Source organism: Cavia porcellus, unplaced genomic scaffold (genome assembly GCF_034190915.1).
Source record: "Cavia porcellus strain 051 isolate PalLab524CR breed Dunkin Hartley unplaced genomic scaffold, mCavPor4.1 scaffold_10, whole genome shotgun sequence".
In the NCBI taxonomy this organism is placed as follows: Eukaryota; Metazoa; Chordata; class Mammalia; order Rodentia; family Caviidae; genus Cavia; species Cavia porcellus.
This window is the reverse complement of record NW_026947493.1, coordinates 30,491,892-30,516,443: the sequence shown is the minus strand read 5'-3', so window position 1 is coordinate 30,516,443 and position 24,552 is coordinate 30,491,892. Positions and strand designations below refer to the sequence as shown.

The 24,552-nt window shown below is 38.1% G+C and overlaps 1 protein-coding gene and 1 long non-coding RNA gene across 20 annotated transcripts in view; one reads left to right on the top strand and one right to left on the bottom strand.

Annotated features, from left to right (window-relative positions):
• The window catches only part of Fhit (fragile histidine triad diadenosine triphosphatase), a 1,402,288-nt gene that overhangs the window by 283,486 nt on the left and 1,094,250 nt on the right, over nucleotides 1–24,552 (bottom strand). The window lies entirely within an intron of this gene.
• The window catches only part of LOC134477863 (uncharacterized), a 147,640-nt gene that overhangs the window by 115,932 nt on the left and 7,156 nt on the right, over nucleotides 1–24,552 (top strand). The window contains exon 5 of one of the 4 annotated variants that reach the window (XR_010050108.1): nucleotides 16,732–16,835. The exons of the other annotated variants lie outside the window; for them this stretch is intronic. This is a non-coding gene — a long non-coding RNA (uncharacterized LOC134477863). The remainder of the gene's footprint in view (nucleotides 1–16,731; nucleotides 16,836–24,552) is intronic. 4 annotated transcript variants of the gene reach the window in all.

Below are 24,552 nucleotides of genomic sequence, written 5' to 3'. Positions count from 1 at the left end.
TAAACGCCACACTGCACTACTTCTCTTACATGCTGATAACCGAGGCATTTCAAAGGTCACCCAGATCCAAGTGGAAGGAAAATACACTTTACCCTTGATGACAGAGTATATGTACCACACTGTACATAGTGCATATAGAATGGGACATCTTATGATGTTGTCACACCTTTGGAAAACTCAGGCTGCTATGTTTACACCCAGAAAAGTAATTAGCAGTATTGTCAGCAAGGGAAGAATAGCAACCAAATCCCATATTTACTAGATATCACCTGTGAGTCAAATATCATGCAAGGCAGTGGGGACAAGTGAGCCAAAAATCGTTGCTGGGATAAATCATTTCTAATCCAACACTCAGCTCTCTGGAGAACTCAAAAGAGCAAATATGTTCTCTAGATCAGCTGTGAGAAGAGAAAAGAACTCAGAATACAGCCTATTTGATTTAAAGTAGGATAATGCAAACTAACTTCTGCTCCCTCAAACAAATTCTAATGCTGAAAGGATACTCTCAAACTATCCAGAAGTCCATTACATGTGACACGATGTCCTAGGAGTTGTTAACCATCGTTTCACACCATGACTGAGCAGTGCAGTTAGATGTGAGGCATACCTTAAACTGTTTGCACAGAAAGGAAGAGCCTAGCTCCAGTTGATGTCCTAGCACTTGCACAACCCACAGGCAATTTTGAATGATCCTCAACAGTATCCTAATGTGGACATACGAAACATGGGTGTCACTGAGGAAAGAATCCTGGGAATCACCAATCTGCAATATGTGGCAAGGAAGTGGACTGAGAAGAATACAGTGAAACAGCTATGTGAGTTATACAAGTAAATGGGAAAGCTCATGGCTTTAAATGGGATGCCTGGAGAGTAGAAAAATAGAAATAGTGATTAAGAGCATGACTTAAAAAAAAAAAAAAGAGTATGGCTTTCTGGCTATGTGGCTTGATGTTTCATGAATTACTTTGTGTTTCGGTATCACATTCCAGAGTGGAGATAATAGCAGCAATTCTCTCATTGAGCTGCCAAGATTCACAGAAGTGAAGCTCTCAGTACCAGGCCCAACACCTAACAAACACTGAACCAAGCTTACAGTTGCAATTCTGGTTGTTCAATAGCTCTTCATTGTGGCAGTAAAAAACGTTCTACCCTGACTTCTCAACCTCCTGGGTCATTCATAACTCTGTGACCTTGCTGAGCACACTTAGTTTCTCAGGATCTGGTTTCCTTAACTATGCAATTAAGAATGTTCACTTAGGCCAGGGAATGTTAAGCTCTATCCTGAGACATCCTACCAGGAGCAGAGGAGATAGGAAGAGCCGGCCAAGCACCCTTTCTCTTTGTCAGAGCAGCTCAGTTTTAATGCACACATTCTGAGATTCAGCCAGGTCACATGTGGCCCAAGACTTTCACTAAAAACAACAGAGACAAACTTTGAAGGCCAGTGGTGGTTGAGAGGCTGTCTAATGCCCCATCTTTTATAAATCTGGCAAAGGAAGGGCTCTGTAGAGAATGCAGGTAATCCAAACCGAAGCTAAATAGGGCATAAATAATCAGCAGCTGATTTACCACTAACTTTCTATCTATAAAGTCACACTAAATGATTTGCTTTGAGATTTTTTTCCCTACTGTTGTGGAAAAAAGGAATACTTTTAGTAACAACAACAAAAAAGTGAAACAGGTCTTGACAAGTGTGGGCATGGTGAATTCAATACTGCTACAGTGAGACAGTGATGCTGAACAGTGTTTCAGGAAATGTACAGTATTCGGGGATCTCAGAACCAAATGTATTGAGTCAAAAACTGTTCTGCCACTGCAGAGAAACCCTAACTTTTCAAAGTATTTAACTTTTCACAGTCAAGCATCCTCACATGTGAAGCAGATTACAGGAGTTTACATGTTTGTACTAAACAGTCACTTTTTGCCACTCTTTAATTCATTCAGTGAATATTTATAGAAAACAAATCACACAGCCACCAATAGTAAAACAATCACCAACTAAAATCTGTAAACCATCAGCAGACCATAAGACGACACATAGGAACATGTCTGCCAAAGTTAGCATATACAAAATTGGAGGTCTAATACAGGCAAGTATCTTTCTTTCCTGATTTTAATTTTTCTCAGCATAGGTTCTATGGGCAGAGGTGAAACAGCCATAATTCATTTGCCGTGAATCTCCCCCTTCACTCACACTTATCCTTTCCTCCACCCCTTTTCCCAAGCCTGGCTCCTGGCTCTCTTGTGCTTCAAAATCTGTGGGATTGGCTCAGAAGGTTCACACAGGGAGAACCAAGACAGCTAAGTCAGGGATCATGGGAGAGGATTCAAAGACTGAGAAAAGGGAGACCTAGAAAGACTAATGGGAACTGGGTGTCAAGGTGGTATTGCAGAGCTTCTGGGCACCCCTCATTTGGAGAAGGGAGAGATAACACAGAGCGGGGTTAACTGGCTCTTATTTCTTTGAGGTTCAAGGAAAGACTGGATTTCTTTTAATAAACACCGAGCAGCTGAGCTACACTTCTCCAGTGCAACTCTGGGTGGGGAACAAACCACCCTACAGCCTCAAACTATATCAGGAACTCACAATATCAAGCCCATGCTTTCCTAAATGCCGAAAAGGGAGATTTACAAAGGAGATGAACTGCAGGTATTAATGTAGGCATCCTAAATGTGTCTCTGAAGGGCTTCTCTAAATAGAGAAACTACAGATGCATCTAAAATTAAGTCATAAAATATGCAGCATTTCTTAGGCCCCACATCCGCAGTCTGACCCCTACAAAGTTCTGTGGGAGGAGACTGCAAACCCAACCACTGTCTGGGGTCTGAGGACACAAGGCACAGTGCATGTTCCTTGATATGGGAGCTGTTGCTACCTTGAAGATGAGCTCTGAGGAGAAAGAAACCAACGCAAAAGTACTTATATCTCCTTTTGTGTTGTTTCTTTAATGATTTCCTTTTAGGCCAAGGACTGCTTTCAGATAATAATTTACACTTCAGAAAAATGTTATAGCACAGCCCTCACCAATAATGACTGCCATGGTAATGGAATCAAACTCTTAAAGTCTTTAAGTTAACTAACCACCATCCTTTTTACCCTGAGGCCAATAGAGAAGTTCTGAAAGACTTGATTCAGATTTTTCTCAGCTGATGCCTGTAGGTACCCTAATATCTTAGTTGCCATTAACACCATACTGCTTCAACCAGCAAGAACCAGGGTAAGAAGTAAGACTAAAATATCAACTGAGAACCACTCAGGAAACTCACAGAAGAAAATTGTCTTTCATTTTTTGTCATTATTCATTTCATTTTTTGTCCAATTATTTAGTAGTTTTATTTATCAGTACCAGAAATGGTCTCTTCTGACCTCCCACAATACCTTTGTTTTGAGACAAAAGTCCAAAGAAGGGTCTTTGGAATAAACTTTATTCATTTTCAAGTAAAAATATATTCAAATCATTTTTCTAGAAAACCACATTTTTATCTTTCCTAATTCTTATTCTTGTTTCTGAGAAACACTTTGTTTAGCTTTTTAGGGAAAAGTTGGCATTTTACGGCCATGTATGAATAAAATAACACTACTTGTTTTGATGCTTGTGCCATCATGGCCGCCTTCCCACAGAATCCTTTCAGCAAAGGCTCATGTTTGCCAGCAAGCGGAGATTTACTGAAAATGTATACAGGCACGCCTCTTGCAGATGGCTGACATATATATATATATATATATATATATATATATATATATATATATAAAACAGGGCTGTATTCTTTGCTAGAATTGCCATAACAAAGTACCACAAACTGGTCTCACAGTTTTGGGGGATAGAAGCCCAAAGTAAAGGGATGGGCAGGGAAGGATCTGTTCCAGGCCTGTCTCTGTAGCTGACCGATTTCCGGTACCCTCTGTGTTCCTACAGTGTCTTCCCACTGTATGTATCTGTCCAAATTTCCCTTTCAAAGGGCTCAAATTATACTGGATTTGTACCCTAAAGATGTCATTTTCACTTGATGACCTCTCTAAAGACCTTATCTCCAAATACAGTCACAAATACAGTTCTAAGGGTTTCAACTGCAACAGATACATAGATTGATAGATGGATAGATAGGTAGATAGATAGATAGATAGATAGATAGATAGATAGATAGATAGATATGACAGACAGACAGACAGACAGAGAAAACAACAAAATCAGAGAGAGAGAGAGAGAGACCCAAGGCCTGCACACTGAGCTACATTCCCAATACATTTTGAATTTTTTAAAATTTTGAAACAGGGTCTCACTAAGTTGCTAAATTGTCCAGCCTGGCCTCAAACTTCTGGTGCTCCTGCCTCAGACACCAAGAATGCTGGAATTATAGATGTGTGCCACCACACCAGGCTCCAACATATACTTTATAACAGAAAGTAACTCAATCCATAAAAATTTAAATTTTAAAAAGTCCTTTGTCTAAGAGGAAAGATGCTATCTACTTTTGCACATTTTTCTGATGGATACAAGTACATTGCAATGATGATCGTGGGTTTAATGTCCTGGTTGTTGCCCTGATTAAGCTATCCCAGAGCTACACTAAGCGCAAGCCAAAAGAAAGACTATGAAATACCTATGCTCACAAATGTGCCTTCTCATGACTACCTGCTGGATCCTGAGGAAATGTGGAGTGGTGAGAGTATCAACTTTCAAGTTGTGAAAGCATTGAGCATCTACCTCAGTCTCCTATGCCCCAATCCTTGGATGCTCACAAGCAATGACAGTAGAAACAGGGACCCTTCCATGGTTGGCAGAGATGGCACATAATTCACTAACCACAGAGGTGATACCAGCAGGTACAGTAGCAAAGAAATAACCAGCCTGATTTAATTTCCTTGGGTTATTAAACCCATGATAATCATTTTTCTTAAAAAATATGTTAATACTAATGGCAAACCAATCATCTTGTTGATGATAATAAGTGACAATACCTCTCACCTTCCTACTCTTACTTTGTTTCTGGCACCTTGTCAGCTGCTTTCCCTGTATAGTTTTGTGCCATTTTCACAAGACAAGACTGAAAGTATTAACCCCAATTTATAGATGAGAAAACTGTGACTTGAAAGCCTCCAGTTAATGTACAGAGAAAGGGAAATCTGAATCACATTGTCTAGAAAATAAACCCCACGCCATCAAGCCTCAGCAGTACCTCTTTCATCTCTAGTTTTGACCACCATTGGCCATCACGTATATAAACATGTGTATGTGTGTATACTGTGTATGTATAAACATTTATTTTCACCCTTCAAATTCTGTGACTAAGCTATTTCTTTATCAACAAGCTAGGCACTGCTTAGATACGTGTGGCTTTTCTTCTGCCTGCGCTGATGACATGCCATATTCGAAAAAGTCTGAGCCAACTGATTTGTATTGAATGTGCTGAAGAGCCTAATGGTTCTTCATATGAAACACATGATGTGCAGCCCACTTAATTACTTGGCTGATTTTATAGCCTCAGAATAATAAAATGGAATACTCCAAATCACAGGCCAATGCAGTGAGTGATATTTTCACAGCCACTCAACCCTCAAACTGTGAGGCGAAAGTCCTTATCCAAAATCCAATACTTTCAATTTTTCTTCTCACTGTTATAAGTCAAAACAAGCTAAATTGATTCTTTTCCTTTGACTTTTGCTAAAACGTTCACTTCTGAACAGATTACATGTGCTGCTTTGTAATCCAGATGAAATTTATAACCAAGTAAACTTTAAAATCACAAAAGCTTGGGTTTACTGGGTAAGGTAAAAGACAGGACAGATCTTTAACTATAGTAGAACGAATACACTTTGATATATATGCTAACTTTTATGAATTAGACTTAAAATTTGTATTCTTTGATTAACCTTTACCCATTGGTGTAAAAGTAAGTTTGGTGACAATGTCTCACATTTCTAAGCAGGAAAGAGCACTCCTGAGGCATTTAGAAACCTTGGAACAGCATTCAGTGGTTCTTTATTTATGAATGCCAAAGTCTCAGCTCTCCTACACCACCAAGCAAATAGTACCCCACTTCCTCTTTGGATGGCCAGTACTCCTTGGTTAGGTGTCTCACTAATGTAAGTGATCATGATGAAGGAAGACAAGGCAAAGGAGGAGGAAGATGAAGGACAAAACAACATCACCTTGTGGGCCCCAAGAAACTGATCCACCAGATAAAAACTGAGAACTAAGAGGATTTTGCCAGCACATGGCCACAAATTATATACATGATGAAAATGAGACTCAAAGCCAGGAAATGTACCTTCCACTATTAATATAGTCTTTCTTCTAAATGATAAATTATCAAAAAATAGAATTTCCCACCTGGGGTTACTGCATTTTCTTCTCAGGTCACTGAAATGAAGGTGGTGTGAGAAATCTAGTGCACACTGAGTCCCTGGGCCAAGCTCTGTGAGCACTGTCAGCTCACAAAGGCAAGCTCAGGGCCACCACGCAGTGATCCTCAGTCACATTCCTGTTTAGAAGGCCAACAGAAACACAGTGACGTTTTTGTCCTTTTGACCTAGAGTCATTACTGTCTTTGTTTGGCCACATTAGTATTACAAGAAAAGAAGTAGAAAGAAGTGAGGAAGGGAAGAAAGAAAGGGAAAAAGCAGGAAGATGGTAATTCACTGTATGAGTGCACAAGTTTTTACTAGGCAGGATGGAAAAGTTCTGGAGATCTGCTGCACAATAATGCGAATAAATGTAACAAAAAACTTTTGGAGGATACACTTTAAAATACTTAATAGAGGAATTGTCTATTGTGCTTTTTTTGAAATCAGAGTTTAAAATAAAAATTGTGAAAATGAAAAAGAATCACGTGTCCCTCCTCTCTAGTCCATATCTTGTGTGGCACAGACAAGTTCCTCCAGGACGGAAACAGCTGACTCTGCAGGGAAACAGGAGGCTGGAAGGAAATTATTTGCATGTAGATTGAGGAAGAAAGAGGACACAGATAATTTCCAAGTTTCTAAAACAACAAAATGGAGAAGCATGGAGGAAGAACCATCTGGGAGGAGGGCAGGGCTGAGAAAGCCTGTGAATTTCCTAACTGGGTATCATCACCAGCGGTAGTCAGCTCCGTGGGGATGCAGCTCAGAAGAATCTGTGTATGTTTCTGGCTAGTCCTCCGCTCTGGTGCCAGTCAACCTATGCTCTTCTACCATCTATTTCTTCTACCATTAATAGTAGGCTTGAATTTTCAGAAGTATTATGAATCGATATGGCTACATAACATTTCACAAGTGAATAAATTTGAGCAGGCATTGGGTCATATGTGAAAAGAGAAGTGTTTGCCACAATGGAATTAATTAAGAACTGCTTTTCCTGTTTCTTTTAGTACTTCTCATTGACTTTTTTAAGCTATAACCATTTTGCATATGATCAGTTTGATTATTCTGCAGGCCTAAATGTTGAGTTTCAGCAAACTCAAGGTATTCAACAAACAGGTGGGTTTCTAACAGAACGCTAATCAGTTCAGCAAGCAGAGCCAATCCAGATGTGCTTGTTGGTGCAATATCAGCAGCTGACAGCCTTGCATGGGCAGAACTGCCCTTGGTGTTTACAGACTGGAACTGGAGTGGGATCTGCCATCTGATGGCAGAGGTTCATGCAGCGCCTGTCTGATGTACCTATGCCTGTCTCTAGGGGATTCCATTACTTCTCCACTCGCATTGACACCAGGACTTGTTCACAAATTTCAGGGGAAAAATAAAAAAGGCAAACAAAATTACCTTCCGGGCAAGAAAAGACATGTGAATGAGAAACACTGATACACAGAAACAGAGGAATGAGGAGGGAGTGGAAAAAGAGGAAATGACTCAAGAAATCGGTAATGTTCATAGGTAGTATGACTTGGTATCTTTTTTAAAAATCATAGACATTCTTGAAAAATATGCATAGAGCTCAGCCCAAGCGAATGTGAAGACTTTCCTCCAAGGAACCTTAAATGGAATTTTGTGATTTGTTTATCTGACATGGTAAATAGTTTTCTCAGCTTCAACCATCCCTTTTATGTATTACAAGATAACAAAAGGTTATGTGATTTTAGGAAATTGAGCATACAAACAGGGATATTTGCAGCATCCCCACTGAATATTAAGCATCCACTTTTATCCACTGGAGCTTAATGTATGAAGGTAACCAATTTAAAAACACTGAAGAGACTGCTTTCACACAGTGACATTTGCTAGGGATTGGTTGCATTTTAAAGAATAGGCATATTGCAGTAATGTTCCACAAGAAACTACAGTCAGGGGCTGGGGATTTAGCTCAGGCATAAGCGCCTGCCTTGCAAGCAGGCAGTGGTGAGTTCGATCCCTGGCACCGATAAAAACTGAAAAAAAAAAAAAAAAAAGAAACTACAGTCAGTGTAGAGCAGTACTGTCTTCTGGTTTATGAAGGTTATTTCTGGCTGAATTCATTTAGAAAGAAAGACTAACTAAAGACATGACAAACTGCCACCTTAGTGGTTATAATGCTTCATCTCTATGAGGCTGGTAGCCACACACAGTGCTGTAGAGGTAGATGCTTATTCTTGTGCCTATAATGGTTCAGTTTAGTTTCTCAGGGATTCCAAATGCCAATTAACTATGCATGGACACACTGATGGTGTTAATGTTGAAAAGAAAACTCAATCATGTTTAATTTTGGAACATCAGCAATTAATTCAAAGTTATGCCCTTGCAGCTCTCCCCATTGAAGAAATGGGGACCCCACAACAGCCCACAAAGCATTGTTTCTGCTTATTATTTTTAAGGCCCCACAGGGCATGGACTCATATGCTAGGTTATCCTACTTCTCAAGCGCATTGTAGCCGGAGACATGGCACCTAATCCTTACAATCAGAAATCTAACACTCACACAGTAGTGATATCCCTTCACTGTGCAATATCCCAACTACCCTTGTGTTACAGGTACAATTATGATTCATTTCCTAAAAGGGGAAGAAAGACACTATGAATCCCAGGGTTAGTAACTGGAAGACTGGATTTACATCTAATACCACTAATTCCAGGACAACCCTCTTAATACTGAACTGTCTCTCAACTTTCCATTATATTTTTAAATGTTAGTTGAATTAGGCAGAATGCCATAATGAAATCTCACACACTGGGTAGCTTAAATATGACAAAGTTACTTACTCACTGCTTGGGGGTCTGAAAGTCAAAAACAAAAGAATGACAGGTTTGGCTCCTGCGGAAGCTTCCCACCTGGCCATGCGGTCTTCCCAGTCTGTGTGTGCCTCTCCTGTCTTTTTGTGGGTCCTAACTTCCTCCTCTTAACAGGACAGCCATATCCTCTAGACATGGCCTAATGTATTGGATTAGACCATACCTCCAATATCTTAATATTCAGAGGTAGGAGGGCTTAGAATTTCACATGAATTTATTGAAGAATATAATTTACCCCATTACAGCAGGTACATTATTGTCCTACAAAACACAACTGAGATACAATGGTAGGCATGTGGGTTATGAATTGTATTGGGCTTCATTTTGGAATCTTTCATTTCAAGAGGTTCTCAGATTTGATCTTTACCAACTCTGGCTATCAGAGAAGGAAAGACCTCCAGGCCCATCTCCTCTGAGTTAGTTCATAATGATGTCCTTGGATGACATTAACTGTATTTGGCAATAGCTAGCATGATTCCATTTGCTGTTTTAGAAGGAATTGCAGGGCAAAGTATCTGAAAATGTGGTCAAGAAATCAAAATTATGCGTTAAGATTTCAATCCTGTCCCTGTTTTCGGCAGAGCTGATTTTCATTGTTTTTTTTGCTTTGATCTTGACTTCCCCAAATTTATTAAGATCAACTACCTGCAGCATATCTATGGGCCAAACTTCCCTGGAGGTCACTTCAGTGCCCCTGCCCATTCTCATTATTAGTACATATTTGTGACACCTTTCTAATACACTCATTGTGTAGAATCGGTACACATACATATTGCCTCATAACTCTTTTCTTTCCCCTTTCCTTCCCCTCCCTCCCCTGCCTCATCACGGAATCTCCTTTGTATTCCCACAAAGTCTACCTTCTCTTCCCTATCATCTATCTTTTATTTTGCTTTTTAAGTATTTATATCTTGGTTTGCTGGGTAAGAGAATCCATGGTATATTTAATTTTATGTGTGATTATCTTGATTTCTCTTAACAGTATGGTCCTAGATATACACATTTTCCTACAAATGATTCATATTTATCTCTCTTTATGGCTGAGTGATATTTCACTGGGTATATATACCATAATTTCTTGGACTTACCCTTACTGATCTTGCGCTACCATATTCTTTAGACATAAGTATAGTCTTCTCAAATAGTTTCATATATTTCAGTGCATATATGTGTTTTATGAAAATATATAAAATATTGGGTTCATATAAGTGATATTTATATATAAATATATATAAATCTTGTTATAACTCTTATTTTTTCACTATTATGCTTTTGAAACCTATCTCCATAACTACTATAGCCCTAAATCTGAGCTGCCCAATAACGTCCAGTGCTCACTATCTACCTATGGCTACTGGGCATTTGGAAATTAGTCAGTGAAAATGAAAAACTAAATTCTTAACTTCAGTGTACCTTTAATAAATTAAAAATGGTATCTTTTAAAATTTATTAGAACATCATTAAATATTTTGAAATACCTTGAGTCCATGAACCTTTGTTTTTCAGGTATATGCTTTATGGACCTTAAACATACTTCAGTTATTTCCAAAAAGTTAGCATTTGATTTGAGATTTTTTTGGTTGTATTGTAAGATAGTCATCAAGTACTAAAGAAAATACAATTTCGTTTCAATAGAAATATAAAATATATCACTAATAATTTTTATGCTGATGATATATTGAAAGCATACATATATAGACTAAACAAAATAAAAAATTAAAAGAAACAGCTAATTCTATTTACTTTTGAAAGAAGAAAAATTGAGGAATTTTTGTGCTTTTTAATGTGGCTACTAAAAATTTTTATATTACACATGTGACCCACATCATATCTCTATCGGATCATGCTGGTCTAGATTTTAATTCCTTCGAATTACTACAAGTATTCTATAACAAGCATGAGCCACAAATTTGTCAGTAGATATGCACACTACTTCTAATTCTTTGCCATACTCAGCAATCCTCAAAAGTTCATTTTCTTGCATCTTCATTGACAGTATCACTGACCTTTCCTTCTTCTTCAACGCCAATCTGCTGGCTACAGAGGAGCATATTCTCATTTAAATATTAATGTCTCCAAACACTGAGAGTGAAAATCTCTTTTAAATACACATTAGACACTCAAAGTTTTCCCTTCTGTAATCATATATACCATTTATTCATTAGAAGTTTTATTTTGTATCTTTTGTTTATAAATTAGCAGAAATAAAAAGAATATCGAGTATAAATCTATTAGCAATTACACACATTTATAATATTTTCTTTCAGTTTATTCTTTATGTTTTTCCATGGCTTCCTTCATTGAATACAAATCATTAATTATGATACAGTTAAATTGCTCAGGTATTAGCATTATTATTTTAGAAATTGTACCCCAGAAATTTTATCTTTTTTATTGCAGATTTCTTTTTCATATTGGAAACTTTAATCCATTACGAATTTCTATTGCACTTGGCAACAAAGGCTGGTAACAATTCTGGGGGTCAGGTTCTCTCACAGGATCAAAGCTGGATACTGTCTTACCAACAGAATGCACAAGCATTAGATACTGTGAATGTAATTTCTGGGGGTCATAGACCTCTCCTCCAAGCCCTTTCATGTGTCCTTATGCAGTCAGGCCATGGAATCCAGGTTAAGGATCACTGAGTCTCATAACTGATCAGATCTTCAAATACTTAATTACATTTCCAAGGGCTTTCCTCACTTTTATGTGTTATCTCATACTCTCCAACTAGCACATAAGCTCTTTAAGGACACTGACCTAGATTCAGATGTCTCCGAGATTTTTCATAATACTTGACAGCTTGATGTGCTCAATAAATAAACTCTTTAACAACTGACACTTCATAAGTTTGACTCAGAGAAGACACTGTGACTCATTGGCTGAGAAATTAGGCTAAAGAGCTCTGAATTACTTACTTCATTCAGTGTGTCCATTGTTTCAGACTCTGAGCTAGATGCCAGGCAACTGACAAGGGAAGAGACAAACTTGGTACCCTCAGCAGGTTCTGAGACTGGTAAAGGACAACTGACAAGCAACCATGGTACATGGCATGAATTCTCTGCTCAAGGAAGGGGGAATTGGAATTGTATAAGAGAGGGGTGCCAAGTAGGACGGATGGGTTTCTCGGTAGGAACTCTGTTTAGGCTGAACCTTAAAAGATGAGTAGTATGGAATCAAATTTCTCAGAGGCTTCTAACTTAAATTTCTATGCAACCTAACAGTGTGTAAAGAAACCAAAAATCTAATGTAAGAGTCATCTTTCCTGACAACTACCTGAGACTCGGCCAATCACAGCAGCCACAATCCAGCCAATGATAGGTTATCCACTGATCAGACCATGCCCAAAAAGGCAGACTGAGCCATAATCAATTAAGCTATTTCTGTACCTGACTTCCAGATGCTGTCTATCAATGCGGCAGCTCATTTTGCACTGTGAAGCAGAGCTCTCTGAACCTCTTCTGGTTCTGAGAATTGCCGGATTTGTAAATTGTTCTTTGCTCGCCTAAACTCCATTAAATTTAATTTGTTTTAAGTTTTTAATTTTACAGTTAACAACTCATCTAAAAACAATAGGAAGGAAAACAAAGACTCCTGGAAACCACTCCATCCTTAACACTGGGAAATCACTAGAGTCCCTCTTGTGCTTCTCCTGGGGATCAAAAAGTAGCAGCTGAAACAGGCAGTGAGGAAACAAAGCCACATGATTTTTCAAAACATGAGTCAGATCACAGTACTTCACCCACACAGCCTCCAGTAATTCTCCATCTAGGATTGCCAGAAAAAATACAAAGCATCAGTATAGCTTAACTTTCAGATAAGCAAGTTGTTTTGTTTTGTTTTGTTTTTTTAAATCTGTAAGTATACCTCATGCAAAACACATTGAGTATCTCTTATGCAAAATGCTTGAGACTAGAAGTGTTTCAGATTTTGGAACATTTGCATGTGTATAATGAGATATCTTGGGGATAGGGTTGAAGTCTAAACACAAAATTCATTTATATTTCATATACACCTCCTACACATAGCCCAAGAACATAATTTTGTACAATATATTTAATAATTTTGTGCGTTAAACAAAATTTCATAGTGTGCAATGTTCCAGTTTTGGCAGCATGTCAGCACTCAAAAGTTTTGGATTTTGGAGAATCTGGGGTCATAATTATACTAATAAAGAATTCATCATTTATCAGAAAGTCAAAGTTTACTGAGTATCCTACATTTTTATTTGTTGAAGTCTGACAATCCCAGACACTTACAATTTAATCCAATATCTGGAATACAATCCCCGTGCAACCTTACTTCAACCTGCATCCCAATGCATCTTAGCCCAGCCTTTACCTGATTCCCGCGCTTTATGCTCGTGACTTTCTGTGAGGATGTGGACAAGCCCAGCTCTCCAACCTCAGTGACTTGGACTCCACATTTTCTCTGTGCTTGCAATGTTTTTCCTCTCTCCATTGTTAATGTGGCTGTCTCCTTTTCATCTTTAGTTGCCACATTCTTGGAAGATCTCCTCTAACCATCTAAATAAGCTACCCTAATTATTAGTACAATACATATGCCATCTGCAATTATTTCATGAAATTTCACTGCTATCTTCACTATTATGTCAAGCACTTTGTCTTCCTTCTGCACATTTTTATCATTAACACTCAGCATTCTGCCTGTCACATATGCGCCCCCCAAAAATTCTTATCAAATAATGAGATTTCCATGTCAGCATTCTCTCTAGTGTCTAAATCACACAATCTGCCTGCCCACGGTTTCATTTCTCAACATGGGAGATGGTTAATGTAGAAGACATTGGCCATCAGGGAAATCTCCACCCATGCTTAAGGAAAGAGGAGAGGCCGTAAGGTGGAAGGAAGGTAAAACTTTATCTAATATAATGCCATATCAAAACTCTCTGAAAGTATATGAAGAGTGGGGAAAACATTGAGCCAACATTTGAGGATCGCTTCCCTGTTTTTTGGTTTGTTACCAGTTATATCTAAGTCACACTAAGTCATGTAGGCTGTATTTTAGTTCCCTACATCATTTCTTTCAACCATCATTTCATCGACTCCAATCTTTTCCTAATACAATCTTTTAAAAAAGATTATTTTAAAGAGTAAAAACAAGATAGTAGGAGAGTAATAATGGTTAATTCAGTCCCAAATGTTCAGTTAAGAAATGGCTTTCTTAAAAACATGTGTACACATATACACATATGAAGTCTCCTTCAATATATTTACCTGGTACAAATCTACCCACAACAGTACTCAAAGTAGGCATTTCATACACACTGGTTGCAAACCATATGCCCTGTGTTTTTAGAGGATTAGTGGGGGCTGTGCATATCTGAGAGGAGAACACATTTAAAGCTTGAATCACTGAGAAAATTTCCAAATTTATACTTAGTAAAGCCATAAAGTAAGCTTAATTTGATAATAACTCTACATATGAATATTTAGATTTTTTTAATCATAGAATTTAGTAAGCTTTGGATTTGATTCAAATTTCTTTTTAGAACCAAATGACAAGTTTGCAAACAATTATTGGAAAGAAGTAGTATATACAAAAACAGAAAAAGAAAGGTTACTGAATACAAAATTAGTGGCAAACTTAAAAAAATGATAGAAAACTCAGAACATATCTGCACAGTAAATGATTTATTATGGTCAGATAGGAAAAAATCAGTTTATATTGACAAATGGATGAAGAAATGAAAATGCACTTTGTGATGCTGCTACTTAAAAAAAGGACTCAGCCCTGATATGCCCACCCTTTCTCTGCCCCAGGCAACACTGCTCAAGAGTGGCTTGGTTTTGAAATAATGCAGAGATGCATTCTTACCTAATGATGAAAGGAGGAAGAGCATTCAGTATCTTGACAGCCTGTATTATTTTCCTTTGCCTGCCTTTTGTTAGTGGTGGTTGTTACTATTGTTGGTACCTTCAGATCTCCTTTTATGCTCAGTCTTTGTGCACAAACATTTAAATTCCATCCTTAGCCTCCCCAACAATAATGCCAGCTCATTGCTTTTCACTGGTGAGAAATTTGTGGTTTTGCTTATTTCTCTCAAAACAGAACCAATAGAGTAGGAATATCTTCTTAAAATGTTAAAATCCCACTGATGTTGAGGCAGAATAACATGCGCCCATGTGTCTGTCTGTCTGTCTGTCTGTCTTTGACAAGAGAAGAAAGCACTTCAACGTAAGAAAAATAAACATCCTGTCACTATATGATTTTATGAAGAATTAAAAAGAACAGATTCTTGTGGTGGTGAACCTTAGAACTTTCAATGACACAAATAGCTTGCAGTGGTGCAGGTGCCATAGGTGCCCCAGCCCTGGAAGAGATGATGCCCATCCATCAGAATAGCCTCCAAGCTTCACTCCACACCTTTAAAGCTTTTTTTGATTGACAGAAAAAGCATGACTATGCAGCACACCTGTCTCCCTAAATGGGGAAATGTTCCAACACAAGATTAGGCTAGGGCAGAGGGTATTGAAAGGATCCATTCTCTCCTTGTCACTTTCTCCATATGTTGGCACATACAAGAATGCCTGTCAAACACTATGCAACACATGGGGATGTGGAGAAAAGCTCTACTAGGGAAGCCTTTAACTAGAGAAACATAAAAAGATGCCAGTGGACAAATGGCTTTCTTCCTCTGATTCTCAGATTCACCCCTGAGGCTTCTAGTTAATTCCTGTGTCATAAAAGTAGTTCAGCCCAGAACCTAAGTGTCTTAATATTTGTACCACCAAAAAAGTATACTACAAAATGGAATGGCAGAGGAGAAGGAACCAACAGTTTCTGGGTGCTTGCTGCATGGTAAACACGATGTAAAGTATTTAGCAAGCACTCTTATTTATATCAGACTCGGAGGCCAGCATGCTGAAGGTGCAGGTTTGTTATCATTTCATGAGGGAGCAACTTTTGCTCAGACAAGTTAAATGATCAGCTCAAACTCACACAGCTAGTGCTCCTAGGAGCAAGAAGTCCAACTCAAACCTGATGCATAAGCTTATACCAATTCACTGCCATGTACTACAGCCCTCCGTGAAGCAGCTTTGAAGATGCTGAAATAGTAGCTTCCAAGGACTCAGAAAATATATGTTGGATAAGGTCTGAATTCTTAAAGAGAAACACCAGTCTTAGGGTCTGAAAAAGGTCACTCCATGTAAAAGTTCTATTCATTGTCCTCCATAAAGCACTCAAGATTGTCCCCCTTGACAACTGTCACCCTTTGGGAAGGTGTGTTCTTAGACAGAAATTTTGAAGTAAAGTAGAAAATTTTGTTTGACTCTGGTTTTATTACCATGGATTTATTTGACACTAACGGTTTTCTGCCTGGAAACAACCATTTAATAAATTGGAGAGGAGCCTGGGAAGAAGGAGATTCCAGTGCTCTCTTTGGCTCTGCCCACTGCCTGTCACAATGGTACTGCTTGCATGCAGTACAGAAAGCCTCCAGAGTTCCTCCATGCACCGCTAACCTTGACATGCCCCTCAGCCAGTAGTGAGATGCCAACTATTCACTTTTTATTCAAATTCAGGATGAGGAAGGTGCATTTCCAGCCAGCCTTCTGGCCACCTGCTGAAATTATGCCACTACCAGTCTCCATGTCATACAGATTTTACACTCTCATACCAGAAAAGCGTAAGTATTTCTCAAAGAGTCTTTGCTGGAATGGCAGGAAGACAGAAACTGCTTTTTATCAAAATAAAAGAGACTTTTTCATGGGAAACAGCAAAAGTAGTTTGAAAAAAAGGCAGACATATTCACTGTGGAAAAGCATAGTAGAGAGAACAGCGTATTTTCTGTCCTCTAATGAGATTCATTAGATATAAGAGGTCAGCCACCCCCAGGATATAGGACAGATGGGGGTAAAGATGCCCTAGGCCTGTATTCCTGGTCTGAGGATCTTGCCACACCAGAATGACAGGGACTCAGGGCTCCTAACCCCACTATACTACAGAGAACCACACCCAATACTGTATTTTTCTTCATTCTTTATCATGGGTGGAAGTTCCTGGGTGAGAGAATGGGAAATAAGGGAGGAAATAGGATTTACTTTCTTAACACCATGTATCTACCATCCTATGTATTCTTTCATATAAATCTTGGAACATATTTTAAGAGGTATTATTGTGTCCATACAACTGATAGCAAAGAAGAATATTAGGGATTGAAAATAAAAACCCTAAATTCCAAGAGTCACACTGCTTGAAAATGGAATATGAATAAGATCTATAAGGAGACTGCCTGGTCAGTTGCTTCAGACCTTTCCATGCCAAGAAGCAATACTGACGTAACTTTTCTCTCCTAGAAAGCCAGGCTTTAAATGCTTTTCTCTCTATAAACAAAATGTATATGTTCATACTATGAAATATTATTTACCCTCAAAAAGAAATAAAATCACAATACATTACAACATGGGAGAATCTTGAAAACATGACTCAAAGAGAAATAAGCCAGACATAAAAGGATGTAGTACTATACGATTCCACTTATGCGGTCTCTATAATAGCCATCATTAGCAAGGGATCACAAAAGAAGTTGGGAGGACCTAGGATAAGGAGGAATTGGGCAGTTTCCAGGTGCTGGGTATAGAGATTCTATTAGGGATGACAGAAAGCTAGAAAACTGACAGTGGTAATGTTTAACCTTTCATGAAAGTATTCAATGTCAAATGAAAAATGGATAGGATGGTAAATGTTACGTTATGTATACCTTTGCACCATAAACAAATGTATCTTGGAAGCCACATATTCCCTGATTGCAAAGCTCTTTTCTTTGATTAAGTTTTTGTTAGTTTTAAAGAGACCTAAATGGTTATCTGCATCAAACATGTGAACCACAGACAAAAAACTAACAACACAACTTTAAAAAAGATTCTGAGGATGGTTCCAGTTCTAAGAGGGACAAAAGAATATGATAGATTTGCAAAGCCCCCTCGCAATAAGAAACACAGTGTTGGATATGCTGGATAAATTACAACAGAAGTTTTTAATTGCTCTTAGAAATTGGATAACTAAGATCAAATGACCAGACCCGACGTGAAGAGCTCATGGTGGAAACCAGAGTAGTCCAGTCCAAGCCAGTCATTTGAAGGCACTGAAACCAGAAAAACAAACTCAGGCATGAAGCAGAAAACAGTAGAGATTTTCTGAGACCACGAGTCTCATGAGGGCTTCCTGGATCTTCCTAATTTCTTGTTGGCTTTCCACTTCAAGGACAAGATTCTATGTGGTTCTGCAATACATTTTCCTTCCCTTCATAAAACTTTGCTATTCATTTGTTAAATCTAAAATAGTCTAATTTCAACAGGTCGTCCTAGGCCACATCATATACCATCCATAAAAAGCACATTTAATTCATAGGTGTTATAGTGCACCTATTCCACATTTTCCTTTTCTTTTCCTATGCCTAGGTGCATGTGAAAAAATGAGTAGTGACCGAATTCTTTATTACTGGAAGAAATACCGCAACAGACAAGTGACGCTATTAGCCCTAATGAAACTCTCTACCTCTAGAACCATAAAAAATAAGAACACACTAGAAAATATAATTAGAATTTTAAAACAGTTGCTGAAATCCATGTTATATGAAGAATGTTTGTCTCAAAAGAGATTTTTCAACTCAAAAATAAGCTTTATAGCTACATAAAAATCAAGTTGAAAATGAATTTAAATCATAAAAACAATTTGGGGACTGATTTAAGGATCACTAAATTTGGCATTATTGCTTTATGGAGAAAACTACCCTTTTACCATGTATCATTTAATACAAATAAACTGCTCAGAAGTTTTCTCAAATTCTGACAACACGGTTTATGAAAAGATTAATTTTTTTTTCCCATTAACTACTTTATGGGCAGAAGTCCTGGAATACATATTGACTGCTTTAGTAAATGATTTTTCACAGTTTATCCTAAAAGTATTCTATGAAATTTGACTAAGTGAGATGAAACCTGAATGATATTTGGGAAGAAAGAAGTTTATTAGGAGAAAAATGACATTTTGGACTATAAGAATTCAACATTAAGTGTCTTAGTCATTTTCAAATTTTACAAATGTAGGACTAGTTTTTGCCCCAAGTATGATGTAAAAATTAATGTTTTGTTTTGATTGGAGAGTTCTTGTTTAATTTAATTATAAAGAAAAATCTCATTTCTATGTCTTCTATTATTTACTTCTTGGAAAAACTGCATTGTAAAAACCCTGTTCAGAATCTCTGAAATGAAATTCTTTCTAATTTTCAAACTGAAAATGAACGTGGTGAGGAGGTGCCAAGGACTTGAAACGTGAGTATTCCTATCTCTAAATGCAGGAAGGACTATTTTTCACAGTGCAAGGAATGAAAGAGGAACCACTGGCTGCACACACAAAGCCTAAGTGTCAGCTGGAGAGCTCCACTCAGACTCCAGATCCCATCGAAACCTGTGGCTTTCAAAACTGCAAGTAATGAGGAGGAGAAAAGAGTACCAGGATTGGGCATTTTGGAACAAAAGCCTAGTGGATTGCTACCTTTTGTCTGAGAAACTTGAATGGCTGAAGAGCAGATCTAGAGATGGCACACAGGAAAAAGAACTGTGGAAAATCGCAGTGAGACTGGAGTAAGAGACTGAATACGATACAATGGGTCCTGCGTTACAACCCCAAGTCCACATCACCTGACCTCTTACAAACTCCCTGGAAACTCTTCTGGGTTTGACTCTTACTGCTAAAGAGTTGCTTTATGCAGGTGGAATCTGACTAAGCTAGCTTTCCTTCTTTCATGCTCTTTCCCTCAAGAATAAAGGGTTTTTCCACATTATGAAACACAAAAGCAAACTGAGAGCATTTTGTATTTTTGCATTTCTAGTCCCCATTTTGTCAGTAGTTATAGCAAATAAAATATTGCAGCTGAATGCAAATCGTTAGGCAATTGTTAACCGACCAGATCATACCAGGTGATTTTTCATCCATAAGTTCTACAATCACAGTATGTTAAATATTAAAATATTGCATGTCAAACAAACAGTGTTCTTTGCTCAAAGCATTAATTTTAAACAAACATTTCCTTTTTACATCAAATGTTAGGAAGTAAATCATATTTTCTTTCAAATAAGGTGACTATATCATGTGGAGGGAAAGCAGAGGGGGGAATCATACAGAAATAAGAACAATTATGATGCCAGACATGGATTTCAACTGGAAAAAAAAAAGAGGGAATTCATATTAAAGACAGACAGAAAAAGAAAGACTTCTAAAGGTGATTTGGAGAAGAACATGACACAAGAAACATTGTTAGAATAAAATGTTGATATGTCTCACATCACAATAAAGAAACCTTACTGAAAATGTAGCATCCAGGAAGAAATCAAACATTCCTGATACATAAATTTTAATTGTTTTAAAGTCCTTACCAGAAAGATAAAAGGGAAGTGAATTTTCAGCCAAATGATCACCCAATCAATAAGCTGATTCTGAGTACTGAATTTCTGCTAAGTAGTCATCTAGAAAATCATCCATGGTCTTCTGAGGCACTAGACTGTAGGCTTCAGAGGAAGTGCTGAAACAATGAGCAAAAGAATGTAGGTGTGTTCTGTGTGGTGGGATTGAGAGAAAAAGAAACCGGCCTAACTCTTCCTTTTCCCTCTAAAAGCCAGAGGGGCTGTGACCCAATGGCAGCTGTCATGACCCTTACAATAGGTCCCTCCCTTTCACCTCTTAGGGCAGCCTGGGGGAACTAGCGCAAGGTCTTCCCACTACCTCTGTAAACTATGGTGACAGGAACTACAGCTTGGCTGACAGCTGTGACACCTCCCAACTCCAGGCACTGCTGCCTTTTCTCTGAGGAGCAGCTGGGAAACATATCTCAGTGAAGCAATGATTGCAAAGGGTATGGGGCCCATGGCTGATATCCCTGAAATGCCCAATGCCAAATGGTGATGATCAACACAGGGAGGCATCCTAAAGACTACTGAAAAACAGTAGCAGTCACAGTTTTAATCTCACCATTTCTGAGGAAACATGCGCACTCTCAGGCAAGCACCCCCTTCTCACTCAGTCAGTCTATTGCCCTAAGACGCAGGGTACTCCCAGAGGCCTCATGGCTGCCCTGCAGGCCTGGAATAAAGACCCATTCCAGGTGACCTCGCCTGCAGCCACTCTTGATTACCCCTCCCTGTAGCTTCCAAGTAACCCTTCTCCTTCAGACATTACTGTGAAACCCCTCAAACAGGTTCTCCCCAAAGTGCATATAAGTGTGCACACATGGGCTCTCTCACTTCTGTGTAATCAGCTCTCCCTCATGCTCTCTAGATTGCTCCAGGATGGCTCCCTTCTGAGCACTATCATAGTATAGATCTCAATAAAGCTGGGCTTGAGAATCTTATTTCCTACAAGTGATTCTTATCTTGAGCAGGGTGGGTTGAGGAGTTTGCATGAAAAAACAAACAAACAAACAAGTTGATAAACCTAGGGGTTTAGACATAAAGATTTCCAGGGACTGGCAGAGAACAGTGATGACTGGCAGTGACCAGCAATACATGATAGAGACTAATAGTGGCCAGCAAGGTCCTGTGATGAGTTATGGATAGCTTCAAAGAGGCAGCAGAAGCTGCTCCAAGAGTTTCAGAAAGTCACCAGAAGGGTTACAAGTCTCATCGCCTACTGAAGAGCTAACAGTAGTGGCCTGGAATCACCAAGAGCTGGAGCATTAAAAGCCATAACAGTAAGAACTGAGAGTCACTGGCACTCAAAGGCCAGAGTCACCAGTAGCAAAACAGTTGCATTTTACCAGTTCATGATGTCTATCCAAATTGAGAAAAGAACCCTCATCTGATTTGTGACAGAATTAGCAAAGTTATAACTCAAAATTTATACTATTTATAATGAGGGTAAATTAGAGTTGCCTAACACTCTGATCTTTCAAGCACATCCTATTTTCCATGTGCTATATTAGATACTTGATTTTTATAATTTCTGATGTTTAAAAAACTCCATTAAGAATTCTCTCTTGTAGAAGTGTTAGTTCATTTGTCCTCCAATTGCATGGGGACAAAAGCCTATTAAAGCCCATTGATTTATCTGTCCTGTGCAGGGTTTAGGTGCACCGGCTAAAGCAGAACTCACAATCACGGCTCTCTCTATCAAGATCAGGCCTCTGGGTACTGGTGCTGATCCTGTCTCATTATTGTGTGTTCATGGGTTAAATGTGGTGACCTAGTTGGGAGTTTAAGTTGTAAATTTAGTTTTACCTGTCAAGGAAAATCATATTGTGGAAAAACAATTCCATCACTTCATTTTGGGGGAAAGGAAGCATTCTGTTGTCAATTTCAGGCTTTCCTTATACTATAACTTTAAACCCAAGCTATAATTTTGTTTGCACTCCTGATTTGAGCTTGTATCTGGAAAAGCATGTCTTGACTACTCATCTTTCTGAGTGGTCACTTTAGCGACCTCCAAATTTTAGATAGTGATTCTTTTCCCAAGTTGAATGTTTTTAAGATATTCAATTACCACTGACATACTTTTGTTTTACTATACTAAATTATGAAGTAATGACTGTTAAATTCTTTTAAACTGTTATCTTGGGCTTCAGTTATTTAAAGTAAATATAAATAAAATGTAGAAAACTACCCTTATAGTTTAAAACCTATACAGAACAAATTTTTGCTAAGATCTTAGGTGAGTAAAAGCACAAGGTTATCACCTGCAAAAAATCCTCTTTCAATTATTTAAAGACAGTAGTTCAAAAGATAAGTTACTTACACACTGAGCAAATGAATGACATAGCCTGAATTTAACTCCAGGTCCCCTCTCCCAAAGTTCCTACTCCTTTTCCTGCTGGGGTACTGCATTTACCCCAAAATGTATTCCTTTACTAATCCTTATAGTTAGAAACCAACCAACGAAATAGAAACAACACTTTTGGAAATGTTCTTCAAAACGAATATGTGCTCAACTTTAGTAAAACAGTGAGAATGTAATGAAATGGAGACTCTAGGTTTTCTTGCTTGTTTTTTTTTTCTTAGTTTAAAAATTCTTTGGGATAACATATATCATATTTGCTGGGAAAGCATATCTGTTAACCATCCCAGAGTTAAATATTAGAAGGCAAAAATGATGGTGGCAAGAAAGATTTCAAAGCAGGAAACCAAACTTTTCTAGTGGTAAAAGACAGCAAGGAAAGTAATGCAGGGAAGAAGAGGCGAACAGTATGGATGTGCGAAGTTGTCCAAACGAGACTTCCTTCCTTTTTTAATTTCATGCTAAGTAAAATATAATAATAATCATAATACTTAGAAAACATACAGATAGTCTAGATAAAGCATTGAAGAAGGGCAAAAACACTGCCACTCACTTAGAGACAGAAACTAGGAAAAGCCAAAGCACATCATCAGAATTCAGAGAGGGGAGAGGTAAATTTGAGTCTCATGAACTGTGTATTTGAGCTGTCCATAGTGAAAGGAAGTTTCCGATGATACATGGTTTATAGAATCGTCTTTGTGCAATATAATTATTTTTAACAATTATTTGATGTGATTACATATAAATAAAAATAATCATTTTAGCACTTAAAAGAAAGTGATAAGCTCTAGACACAATACTACACAATTACAAATACTCAGGAATTCGAAAAAAACAGTGCAGGTACATTTCTGTTGGTCTGTGCTGCCAGACCATGATTTCCCACATTTCCACAACTCATTTGTTTTTTCCCTTCAGACAAGCAGAAGCTGGGATTGTGGGGAAACGAGATAAAAATGAGATTTTTCTTTCACCTGGTCATTGGAAGGGAAATTTTGCGACAAACTTTAAGGCATTTCATAATCTCTTAACAGTGGCCAATTCAAAAACCCAGAAGCCCAGAAAATTCATTGCTATGAATTTGCCTTACAGATATGCTTACAAGAATAGGTCATGAATATGTACAAGAATAGGTACAAGAATATATTCCATAGAACTGCATACAAAAATTAAGGTTGAGCCTGGAGACATAGCTCAGTGGCACAGTGCTTGCCCAGCATGCATAAGTCCTAAAGTTCAATCTCCAAAACCATAAATAGATGAATATATAAATAAACAAAACCAGTAAGGAACTGAATTGCCAGCAACTGGATTAAACAATGTTTAGTTTATCAGTATAAAAAACTATTTATAATATGAACAAAGGTCTACCCTTCAAGCCAAACATTATGAATCAAAAGCAGCAAGGTATGAAGGTGACAAAACGCCAAAGGAAAACAACTTAAAAGAGGGAGAGCAGTTTATTTTGGTTTATGGGTTCAGTCCATGTTTCAGCCCGTTCCATTGCTTTTAAGCCTGCAGCAAGGTAGAAATGTCAAAAAGGAGAAGAAAGCTGATCACTTCATAGTAGTCAAAGC